Source organism: Myotis daubentonii, chromosome 20 (genome assembly GCF_963259705.1).
Source record: "Myotis daubentonii chromosome 20, mMyoDau2.1, whole genome shotgun sequence".
NCBI lineage: Eukaryota > Metazoa > Chordata > Mammalia > Chiroptera > Vespertilionidae > Myotis > Myotis daubentonii.
In genome coordinates, this window is record NC_081859.1 from 6349756 (window position 1) to 6362334 (window position 12579).

Sequence of the window (12579 nt, forward strand, 5' to 3'; positions counted from 1 at the left end):
CCACAGGAGGTTGGGGGGGGGGGGGGCTGATCAGGGCCCTGATCAGGCCGGTTGGCCTCCGCAGTGCGCATCATAGTGACTGGTCGTTCTAGTCGTTCTGGTCATTCCATCGTTCTGGTCGCTTGGCTTTTATATATATAGATTATTGACTATATTTCTTTTTTAAAAAAAATATTTTTTTTATTGATTTCAGAGAGGAAGGGAGAAGGAGAGAGAAACATCAATGATGAGAGAGAATCATTGTTCGGCTGCCTCCTGCACGCCCCCTACTGGGGATCGAGCCCACAACCCTGGCATGTGCCCTTGACTGGATTCGAACCTGGGACCTTCGGCCTGCAGGCCAACGCTCTATCCACTGAGGCAAACCAGCTAGGGCAGTGACTGTATGTCTTATGCTGTTCTTTACAAACCCATGACTATCAAAAATAAGTTTTTAAAGTTTGCTTAATATTTCCATATTTTTGTATCTTCATAATATGACAAAGATCAAGGTACACAAATCACTAACTTTTGAAGCTTTCTGTTATTTATTTCTGGGTCTTAAGCTTTCCAAGATGTTCTTTCTTTTGCAGCTTTGGTTTGGAATCTAATTGTTGGATGGTAGGTAAGGAAACTGCAAAAAAAGCTAACCATAACCAAGGGCAACAGGAAATGGGGGGAAGGGACAACTAAAGCAAGAAGATTAATTGGAAGTAGTGTTGGTTAGCTTGTTAGAATTACCATCCTTTTCCTATTCCTGGGCAAGTAATAATTGGTCATGTGACCTATCACTGTTGCAAATTGCAAAATCCTTTGAAGTTATTTCTTCAGTTCTTCCACCCCATGGTTGTTTAGCATTCAGTAAATGCTTTATGCTTAACATTTCTGACACATTTGCATATTTATAATATATTAGTTTTATCTCCACTAATCGATTGTAATTTCCCTTTTCTACTTAGGGTATTGCTATTTCTTCATAGAACCTATTACAATTTGGCCTGAAATGAACTCATTGTCTACCTTCATGTTAACACAATATCTGGTTAACATCTCTCCCTGATCTAAACAACACAATACAACTCTGGAAAGAATCTAAACCACTTCCTGCCAGTAAGCTCATTCACATTGTCCTCTGTTTATGTACATTGGCTCTGTGCCCTTATATTCCCTACACATTCTTTTTTTAATAGAGAAAATTTCAAAACAAATGGTTGCTTTATTTTAGTTATGAAAACCAATGCTTGGCTGGCCTGCGGATTCCCGCTCATCTCCCGCAGAATGACGGCCCCTTGCGGGCCTCCAACGGCACCTCCTCTCCGTCCCTTCTCTTGATCCTTTTGGTGACTCTAGTGCTCTGATGACCCACATCCACCGATGCCTGTGATGATGACACACCAAGATAGGAATCTAGGAAACCCCAGGGTAATCCCGCACCCCCATTTTTTTTAAAAAATATATTTTATTGATTTTTTACAGAGAAGAGGGGAGAGGGATAGAGAGTTAGAAACATCGATGAGAGAGAAACATCCACCAGCTGCCTCTTGCACGCCCCCTACTGGGGATGTGCCCGCAACCAAGGTACATGCCCTTGACCGGAATGGAACCTGGGACCCTTGAGTCCCCAGGCCGATGCTCTATCCGCTGAGCCAAACTGGTTAGAGCCTGCACCCCCTTTTAATGCTGGGTTCACAGTAGAACATGAGTGTCGCCTAGGATACAGGCGTATTGTTCCTCCTGTTCGTCCCGCCTCTACCGTTTGTCAGCCTGATAATACATGGGCACCTCCTCCCATGTATGAGATTTGTATGAGAAGTTCATGTCCACAACTAGCAGAGCCATCCTTTCCCTCTTTCCGGGCAAGTCAACGATTGGTCATGTGACCTATCACTGTTGCACATGGCAAAATCCTTTGAAGTTATTTCTTCAGTTCTTCCACCCCAGGGTTGTTTATAAAGCATTCGGTAAATGCTTTATGCCTAAATCGAGGCTAGATGGAAGTTTCCAGTTTGGTTCAGAGGCTCACTGTTCTTGTAATGAGGGTTATTACTTCCTTGGATCGCCAGTTCTATATTGTGAACTTTCTGGAAATGATGTGGCTTGGCGTGACGAACCCCGACGCTGTGGGAAGATTTTGCATCAACCACCTCAACAAATACCAAATGGAGCATCCAGCAATAGCCACAGGGATACACTTGAATATAATGAGATAGTAACGTACAGTGGCAAACCTTCCAATGGACCAGAGGAATGGTCACTTGTCGGAGAGAGCAGGCTGATTTGTTCCGGGCCAAACGTACGGAGTAGTGACCCTCCTGAGTGTGAAGTGGTCAAATGCGACTCTCCGTCACTCGCTCACGGAAACCCTTGTGTCAGGATTTGGGGAAAAAAAAAAAAATTACTACACAGCAGAGGTTAAATTTGCACGCAACCAGGGTTATGACCTTGAAGGCAGCCGCAAACTTGTCTGTGAAGCTAATAGTACTTGGGTGCCCTTGGGTGCCCGAGAGGCCAAGCTGTGTTACAGGTGTCAGGCCTATGCCAGCAAAGAGGGGCATCTGTAATACAACAAAAAAAGATTTAAAAAAGAAATGAGAGGCAGATGAGAAAGGAAAAAGAACTTGAACATGTTAAGTTTCCTTCTAAAATCAGTTTTATAGACGTACAATGTACCTGCAGGGAAGTGTGCACATGCTAATGATACAATCTGAAAAGTTATGTGGAATGAATGTCCTTGTGCAACCACGACACAATCAAGACACAGATCATTTTCATCTCCCCGAAAGGTTCCCTGGTGCCCTTTCCCAGTCAGTCCCCACTCCTCATACTCCTTGCTCCAGGCAGCCACTGATCCATGCACTCTCTCATCATCCGATTTTTTTTTTTTGTCCCAGTGTTTTGCGTAAATGGAATCATAAGCCCTGGGGAGAGAAAGGTCAGTCAGATACGGTCCACTGTCTGGTACCATGTTTCTCAACTTTTCAGTGCAGGCCCTCTTTGCTGATGATAGGAACCTGAGTCCTGTTCTGAGGTACAGGCTATGTCCAGAGAGAGCCGTGCCCCATGTCCCTGCGTTCTCATGACTTTGACAATCGCTGCTGCTTTGTATTCTCTGCATCCCAGAAATCTTACTGAGCAAAACTTTCAGAAGTTTTTGTAATAAAAACTAGAGGCCTGGTGCACGAAATTCGTGCACGGGTAGGGTCCCTAGGCCTGGCCGGAGATCAGGGCTGATCAGGGTCTTCCTTTCCCCGGCTGCCTGCCAGGGCCTTCCTTCATTTCATGCCGCCCTCTGGCGGTCAGCGCATGTCATAGTGGGCGGTCGAACTCCCGAGGAGACAATTTGCATATGAAGCCTTTTATTATATAGGATAGTTTTCTTTTTTCCCTAATATGAAATAATATAACATTATAATATGATTTCAGCTTACTTAGTTCACTTTTCCAGGTCCTGAGAAGACCCCCTCATTGGGCAGGGGGTCCTTATGCTTGAGAATCACTTGTCTATTCTAACAGTCAAGTGGAAGTTAGATGGCTAACCGTTGGCATTGACCTGCCAAAGGCCATGTTGGGAAGAAGTTGTACAGTGTTCTGCCGCATCCTGCCTCACTTCAAGTGTTTGGCCTTTTATGGAAACCAAGCATTTAAGGATCACAGACCAAGCGATTACTCGCGTCTTTGTTTTATATCCCTTGGCTTCCTGCTATTATTTTTAATAGTTCTTCCATAATCGTATAATAGCTTCATTTATAAGGTCATTGAGACCCAGGAAGTAATGAGTGTTCAAATCATTTAGCCAAAGAATTTAAATAATTACACAAGGAAGGACGTTCCCAACTGGGCTGTTGAGGGTAGTGTTGTAGGATTTAGACTTCACAGCAAAGAAACGTAAAGTGTCATATTGCAACTGCAAAAGGAGAAGGTCTAAGTGTTGGAATCTACTGTGTCCTCAAAGCGCATTTAAAATTTGACTAGTGGGCCCTAACCGGTTTGGCTCAGTGGATGGAGCGTCAGCCTGCGAACCGAAGGGTCCCAGGTTCGATTCCAGTCAAGGGCATGTACCTTGGTTGCGGGCACATCCCCAGTAGGGGGTGCGCAGGAGGCAGCTGATCGATGTTTCTAACTCTCTGTCCCTCTCCCTTCCTCTCTGTAAAAAATAAATCAATAAAATATATTTTAAAAAAATTTTGACTCGTGGAATAGCAGAAGGTCCAGTGTACATCTACGAAGGAAGATTCATTTGTCAAAATGACGGAAGCAGTTGGTTTATTTAGGGAGCTACATCCCCGTTTTCTTCTTCCTCCTCCTCCTCTTTGTGATAATGCTCATTTTCATAGTGATTGTGTACTTGGTCTTCATTTTCAACCCAAGATTTTACAGCTTTTTCACTAATGCTCAAGCCACCAAGGAGAAGATATCAAAAAGTAGGAGTAAAAAAATGTTGAGAGTGGAAAAAAAGAGAGAGAGAAACTAGACATTGCATTCGTTCCTCTAGTTACTGTAAACTCTGTACATGTGTTGAACCATCACCAGGAAGCTGGGTGACATTGTTTTCGTCCCCTGTAGATGTTTTTGTGACTATTGATGACTATATCACACAGTATTTCCTTTGTGTGAGCCTACAGGAAAAAAAATTTCTCTCTGGTTTCAACCAGGAATTGTTGTTCTTTTTCTGAGCAACTAACTAATTGCTTTAATTTTCTGAGAGCCCTGGGAATCATGAAATTGATCATGTTTTTTTCTCCCCTCTGTCCTGGAATCTTGAACATTTGGAGTTCAGAATTTGTGGCTCCCATCTCTACCCAGCCAATAAGCCCACTTAGCTAGCTTCCTTCTACCTTTTTTACCTTTATAATCTCTTCATTCTGATTGTCTTACTTAACTTTATTATAGCGCATTGTAAAATTATTGAGACATTTTATATCCTCTTTAGAAATGACGACATATAATGAAATAATAGTAAAGAACTTGAGGGGAGAAATTCCTTAGATAGTAAGGAATCTTGGACAATTATCCTGTGAGTTTTTATCGGAGGCAGTGTAATGTAGTGTTTTAATGCACAGGTTCTGGAGTCTGGGAGGGCGGGCGTTCCATATTATTTTTTCATTTAATTAGTATTACTATAGGAAATTGATTTATTTGATTTAATCTCCTGGGTTCTCTGTATTTAGGACATCACTATCTTTTAGTCATAATATAGTCAGTGTGGATTACTGTGCGACAAATTAAGCAAATGAAAACAGCACACATTTATTATTTCATAGTTACTGTGAGTCCGGAATCTGGGAAGGGCTTAGCGGGGTCCTCTGCTTCAGGATTTCTGAGGAGGCTGCAATCTAGGGTGTTATCTGAAGACTCGACTGGGGAAGAATCAGCTTCCGTCCTCACCCACATTGTTGTTGATGGGATTCAGATCTTCAAGGGCTGTGCTTTGCCACTTGCTTCATCAAAGCCAGCAAGAGAGTCATTCTACCAGCAAGATGAAAGCCACAATCTTTTGTAACCTAATGTAAGAAATTTGTCTGGTCTTTGCTCCTAGTTCCTGGTAGACAGCCTCTAAATCCTTCACATTTCTTGAGTTATTGGAGTGTCTTTGTGATTCATGGTTGACTGCTCAACCACACCTGGGTTTTTGTTGATGAGATGACTCAGGATGGGAAATCAGAAAGACCAGCCTTGGTATTAGAAGGTTGGAATCAGCTCGTCCTATGGTGAGAGGAAGGGGCTGGAGACTGAGTTCAGTCACATCTCGGGACCAGTCATTACATCAACCGTGCATAGGTAATAGAACCCCAATAAAAATCCTGGACACAGAAGCTCAGGTGAGCTTCCAGGCTGATGCACACACTGATGTGCCAGGAGGTTGATGTCTTGATTCCACGGGGAGAAGACATGGAAACTCTGCATTTGCGAGCCTCCCCATCTTTGCTCTTTGTGTCTCTTCGTTTGGCCGGTCCTAATTTGTATCCTTTGCAGCAGTGGTTCTCAACCCGTGGGTCTCGACCCCTTTGGGAGTCGAACGACCCTTTCACAGGGGTCGCCTAAGACCATCGGAAAACACATATATAATTACATATTGTTTTTGTGATTAATCACTGTGCTTTAATTATGTTCAATTTGTAACAATGAAAATACATCCTGCATATCAGATATTTACATGACGATTCATAACAGTAGCAAAATGACAGTTATGAAGTAGCCACGAAAATAATTTTATGGTTGGGGGTCAGCACAACATGAGGAACTGTATGAAAGGGTCGCGGCGTTAGGAAGGTTGAGAACCACTGCTTTACAGTAAAACGCCCATTGTAGATGTAGTACTTTCCTGAGTTCCGTGAGCTGTTCTCTAGTGGAGACTGAACCTGAGAGGATGGTGAGAATTCTCTGTGAACCCCTAGCCAGTTGCTTAGAGGTGCCGGTGGCTTGGGGACTTCCAGACTTGTGGCTGGCATCTGCCGTGCAGGCAATCTTAGTGGGGGTTGTACCGGCACGTCCACGGAGACGGCACTCACGCCGGGTGGTTAGTGTCAGATTGTACTGCAGTATGACACCTGATCACAGAGTGCCACCCCATTACCTTTCCCGCATGCTGTTGGTTAGAAGCAAGTCGTGAGGTTCAGCCCACGCTTTAGGGAAAGAGAATTCCACAAGGGCATGACGCCAGGAGGCGGGGAATGTTGGAGAAACTTTCTATCCCAGCATAGCCCACAGAATGCAGCGACTTGTCTTACCACATCTTGATTAATGATGTGCTCATGAGATCGTAGATTATGGAATTTTAAATGCTATCAAGGACTTTGGGTATTTTTAGCTCAGTTCACAAACTTACTTTACAAATGAGAAAAGTCAAGCTTAATGAGTGTAGATGTGTTGCTCAGGAGCATGTAATGAGCTCGTGTCAAGGTCAGGACAAGAACTCAATGTTCCTTTCCCTGTGCCATGCCGATGAAACGATTTCATCTCGTCACCAAGTAAATCGGAATTGCTGTAGATAGTTACATCCCTTAAAGCATAGCGACAGAGCTTATGCACTTCTCTCTTTTTAAAAATTTATTCATGAGAGAGAGAGAGAGAGAGAGAGAGGGAGAGAGAGAGGTTTGTTGTTCCACTTATTTACGCGTTCATTGGTTGCCTCTTGTATGCTTTCTTCTCAGGCTTCCTGACCAGGGATGCAACCTGGGTGTATTGGGATGACACTCTAACCAACGGAGCTACCTGGCCAGAGCACTTGTGTACTTTGCAGGGACAGAAAAACATCAAGGAGGAGAACATTTAGGTAGAGTCAAAGATTTCGAGAGGCAAAGCTTTTAACCGGCAGAAGATTGTAAAAGCTCTTTGTTTCCTGCACATAATGTATTGATTTTTTTTAAATTAGAAAATCAGATTAAGAAGGAAGCATAGAATTTCAGAGACGAGAAAACAAGATGCAGAAGCAAAAGGGAGTTAAGCTTCAGCCTCAGCGTTTACAGGAGCGTTAGTCATGCTTTCTAGGCTGGTCCATAAATGAATTCAGCTTCTTGGTTTGTTATGATGAGTGGCAGAGCAGTTCTAGAACCAGCCTGGAAATGGACGCTGTCTAGCTTATAGCATGCTTGTAGAAACTGCATGATGAGCTGCAGTGGTTTGACCTCACATATAGTAAGACTAGAGGCCCAGTGCACAAAAATTTGTGCACTGGGGGTGGGGGGGGTCCCTCAGCCCGGCCTGTGCCCTCTCGCAGTCTGGGACCCCTCGGGGGATGTCCACCTGCTGGCTTAGGCCTGCTCCCCGGGGGATCGGGCCTAAGCAGGCAGTCAAACATCCCTCTGGTAGCCCGGGAGCCCTTGGGGGATGTCCACTTGCCAGCGGGGAGCAGGCCTAAGCTGCAGTCGGACATCCTTAGTGCTGCTGAGGAGGCGGGAGAGGCTCTTGTCACCACTGCTGTGCTGGCACCCGTCAGCCTGGCTTGTGGCTACGCAGAGCTCCCCCTGTGGGAGCGCACTGACCACCAGGGGCAGCTCCGGCATTGAGCGTCTGCCCCCTGGTGGTCAGTGTGTGTCATAGTGTCAGTCATTCCCAGTTGTTCTGCTGTTAGGGTCAATTTGCATATTACCCTTTTATTATATAGGATGGGCAGGAGAACAATGCTCTTAGGACACGCTGGAGAAGCTCATTGTGGCTTCTGTAATGAAGTTACAAGACGCGTTCCATTGCCACCTCTGAGCCCATCGCCAGGAGAGAGCGGCCACTGACATCACACGGGTTGGAGGGAGCGGACAGAAAGCCATGGTGATTTTCAGCAAAGGCAGCAGGCAGCTTGCAAAATGAAGTGAAACTTCACACAGCGATTCAGGACTCTCAGGGGCCGTGGCTCCCAAAGGCACTTTTGGAAGAAAGGGCTTCTTACAGCAGAGTCGTGGCCAAGTCATGTCATCACCACGAACCTCTCCCTAACTATTATCTTCACCAAGAAGACCAGGCCCTTCAGTGTGCAATTCACATGGGTCCTCCAGTCGTGCTACCTCTCTGCCACACTCAAAGCAAATCCTTTGTTCATTCCAGTGAGGCTACTCCGTGTCCTTCAGCTGCACCGCTCTTACCTCATGCCATTCCCATTCCCTCTAAATCCTACTCATTTTTCTGGACCGGGTGACGTCTGCTCTGCTCTGGGAAGCCTTCTCATACTAGTCCACTTCCTCATCCCACAAAAGCCCAGCCCTGTGCTATGTGCTTTATAAATATTAACTCACTTAATCCACACAAAAGCTCCAGGAAGCGGGTTCTATTGTTACTATTTTTTTTTTTTTTTTTTTTTAAATACATTTTATTGACTTTTTACAGAGAGGAAGGGAGAGAGATAGTTAGAAACATCGATGAGAGAGAAACATCGACCAGCTGCCTCCCGCACATCCCCCACTGGGGATGCGCCCGCAACCACGGTACATGCCCTTGACCGGAATCGAACCTGGGACCCTTCAGTCCACAGGCCGACGCTCTATCCACCAAGCCAAACCGGTTTCGGCTATTGTTACTATTAAAGGAAGACTGAGACAGAAGCATCTAAAAAAGGAAAGAAAGCGTTTACTTGGCAAAGAACGCAGGCGCGTCAGCCCTCAGAAGCTCTGGCTCAGCAAATACAAACACAAGGATTTAAAGGGATACAACCTGGGGAGTTACCAAGGTTACCCTGTTTGCATATCTGTTCCGGGAGGAACGGTGGCAACCACATGCTCGCATGATTATCCTATTCTCCCAGGTCAAGATGTAGCTTCAGACACCAGCATAGCAAAAATAAGAGATAAAATTGTGCTTTTTTTAAAAGGGAGTTTATGGAAAATATTCAAGATGTTATTATTTTGGGACCACAGACAGTCAGGGGGACTGTAATTTTGATTTATCTCAGATTCAAAGGCACATACAAGAATCAACCAATGAATGCATAACTAAGTAGAACAAAAAAATCAATATTTCTCTCTTTCTCCCTTCCTCTCTTTCTCAAACCAATTTTTTAAAAAAAGAAAAGTTTGGGTTTTTTGGCTGCCCTTGGCCCTCGCTTGGCGAGTCTCTGCTAAATTTTATCACTCATCATTTGAGTAGGGCCCAAGTGCCCCATGGAAAAGGGCTGATGTGACAAGAGACTACAGGATACATGGCGATGAGCTGCCCAGAATACAGTTCAAGGGAGCTGTGTCACCCAGCAGAGTACCCTGGCCACTTGGACATCCTATCCTGCACCCTCTCCTTGTCCTCCATTTCTTAGGGCCATATTCAGAACATGTACACAGTGAAGTAGGCAGATGCTCAACAGATGGGCCTATTGAGGATTAGGGCAATGTTGGCATCACTGTTTCACCGGTGCCCAGTATGGTGCCTACACATGGTAGCAGCTGAATAAATATTTGTTGAATAAAATTATTGTAAGTGGTATTTATTGGTCATAATAGTAAATTGAACAGAAGTGTTTCATTCCCATTGACTATCTGTTTCAATTGCCCTCTCCCTCCCTGGTTGTCTGTCTGTCTCTCCCTTTCCTGTGACCTTGATTAGAAGGATGGAAAGGGACTCTCAGTCTGGGGGACTCTGATTTTTTTAAAATATGTTTTTATTGATTTGAGAGAGAGAGAAGGAGAGGGAGAGAGAGAAACATCCATGAGAGAGAAACATTGATTGGCTGTCTTCTGCATGCCCTCTACTGGGGATGTAGTCGGCAAGCTGGGTATGTGCCCTGACCAGGAATCGAACCGGCGACCTTTCGGTGCATGGGATGAAATGTTCCACCAACTGAGCCACACTGGCCAGGACTCAGGGACTCTCATTTGCAGCTCTTCTGTTGCCCAGAGCAAAATGTTTGTCAAGACAGGGAAGAAGGAGGGTGCAGTGAGAATAGAATTCATCAGGGAGGCCCTGTCTGGGGGACAGGGACACGGTTCCTCTGAGGCACACCCCTGGTGTGACATGGCCATGGTCTTAGCAGTTATTGCTTTCTTAGAATTTCTTCAGGAGAGTCTAGTCACTAAACAGGCCTGTGGTATCTTCTGGACGAGGACAATCTAGTTCTTTGGTGTGACCCAGTTCTATTTTCAGATATTGTGGTGGGTGTTGGGTTGTTCTTGTCCATCTGAAAACTTATGTCTTTCAGTTCTCAGAAAAAAAAAATTTAAATATTTATTTTTTACAGAGAGGAAGGAAGAGGGATAGAGAGTTAGAAACATCGATGAGAGAGAAACATCGATCAGCTGCCTCCTGCACACCTCCTACTGGGGATGTGCCCACAACCAAGGTACATGCCCTTGACCAGAATTGAACCTGGGACCCTTCAGTCCGCAGGCCGACGCTCTATCCATTGAGCCAAACCGGTTAGGGCTCAGAAAATTTTCTTGAATTATTTCTTTGATGACTTTCTCCCCTCAGTGTTTTCTTATTCTTCCTTTATAGAACTCTTGTCATTTGAATATTTGACATTCTGGAATGATCCTTTTTCTTGTCTCCACACTCCAGTTTCCCTCCTTTCTGTTAGTTTGCCCCACTTTCCGAGAAATTTCTTCATCCAGCCCACCTGTTTTGGCCCACCTTCCTCTTCACTTCCAGTAGAACCTCAAGCCATCAGTTCCTGAGCCTCGAAGGACTTTGAGGGAACCCATCACATAGTTTCTTGGCTTTTGCCCATTGCTGGTCTGGGGACTGGCTTACTCATGTGCTAAGTTAGTTACCTCTTGTCCACCAGCTTTTCAGATTCTGAAATTTTATTACGACAATGACCTCTCCACTCTCTTTATATTTGTGAGTTTGTGCTTTAAAAAAAAAAGATCTATTATGTTGATTTATTGGAGTCTTGGGAGGAAGCAAAAGTAAATGCCGGGTTTCAGAAGGATGACGACAGCACAGGGCAGAGCCAGACAAGAGTGAATGGGTGGAGAGGGGACTTGAAACCTCAGCCTGGGAGGAATGTGCGAGGCAACCAACGATGCTTTGCTGGAGAAAGAGAACACAGGAGGGGGGGATATACAGAGCTGTCGTGTGGGCACAGCATTCAATTTGGATGATGCTGTCTAGGAGGCTGGCATTGGGACTCATGGTAGAGAGTAGAGAGAGGAGGGTGGCCGTTGAAGATCTTATCCTGAAAAGAATTGTGTGGAAAGGGCATGAGCTGGGCCAGAAGAGGCTGTCCTCCATGTCCCTGAAGGGTTAGACACTGAATTAAGTAACTTCTAAGAGCCTTTCCAGGCTTGTGATTCCATCTCAAGGTCAAGGACTCATTCAGAGCGGGAAGGGCTAAACAGGCGATTTAGAATCACCTTCCTCACTTTTTTTCAGAGGAAGGAATTGAGAGCCAGCTGATGAGGGCCTGAGTACGTTCTCTAGCCAAACCTTCTGACTCCCCGCCTAGCATTCCTCTGGTCTTCTACAGGAGCCTTTCATTGTCCAAACTGCTTTAAAAAATTAAATTCTTTATTGTTTAAAGTATTATATGTTCAAACTGCTCTTAAAACGCCCTGACACATCTGAACATGTAGAGTAATAGTCTCCCCACGGAGTGGAAGCAATTTTGCACACCATGCCTTTGTGTTTGTAAGTGATAAAGACGTCCCCAGAATTTCCACGTCTCCTGCACTTCTTGGTCTTCAGTGGACGCCTCGCTTGCTGTCCTCAGGGCTTGAGTGACACTGGGCCCACCAGCAGTTCTGTGACTGCATATCTTTTGCCATGTGATCCAGGGTGCATTTTGAGGGCTACACTCCGTGTTTTGTGACTGAGATTTGAAAAGTCTGCCTCTCCTTATACAAACCTCATGTATAGATAATATATGAAATCTAAACCTTACCGCAGGTTGCACATACCCCTCCCCGCCTTTGGACATTCGTATGGTCCCTGAGCCCTTGGGTCATCTGTCTGCATTAATCACCAGATCTGGTCTTGATGGTTTCCGGTTAAGAACATCTCTGCCCCCCGCCCCGCCCCTTCCGACAGCATGGATTGGCCTGGTCCAGGAGCCCAACAATCAGAATTAAGAATTGGTGGAAGCCAAGGACCTCTGCAGGCAGATCCCTAAGGAGCAGGCTGTTGCCAAAGGTCAAAAATGGGTCAGGAGTCCAGGGGGACAAGTCACAAGTTAAAGGGCAGGCA

General features: G+C 45.2%; 1 protein-coding gene and 1 pseudogene across 1 annotated transcript in view; both read left to right on the forward strand.

The window, feature by feature from the left end:
* TP53BP2 (tumor protein p53 binding protein 2) overlaps nucleotides 1–12579 on the forward strand; it is a 104550-nt gene that overhangs the window by 26732 nt on the left and 65239 nt on the right. The gene's annotated exons all lie outside the window — the stretch shown is intronic.
* Nucleotides 1677–4293, forward strand: LOC132222456 (membrane cofactor protein-like; annotated as a pseudogene).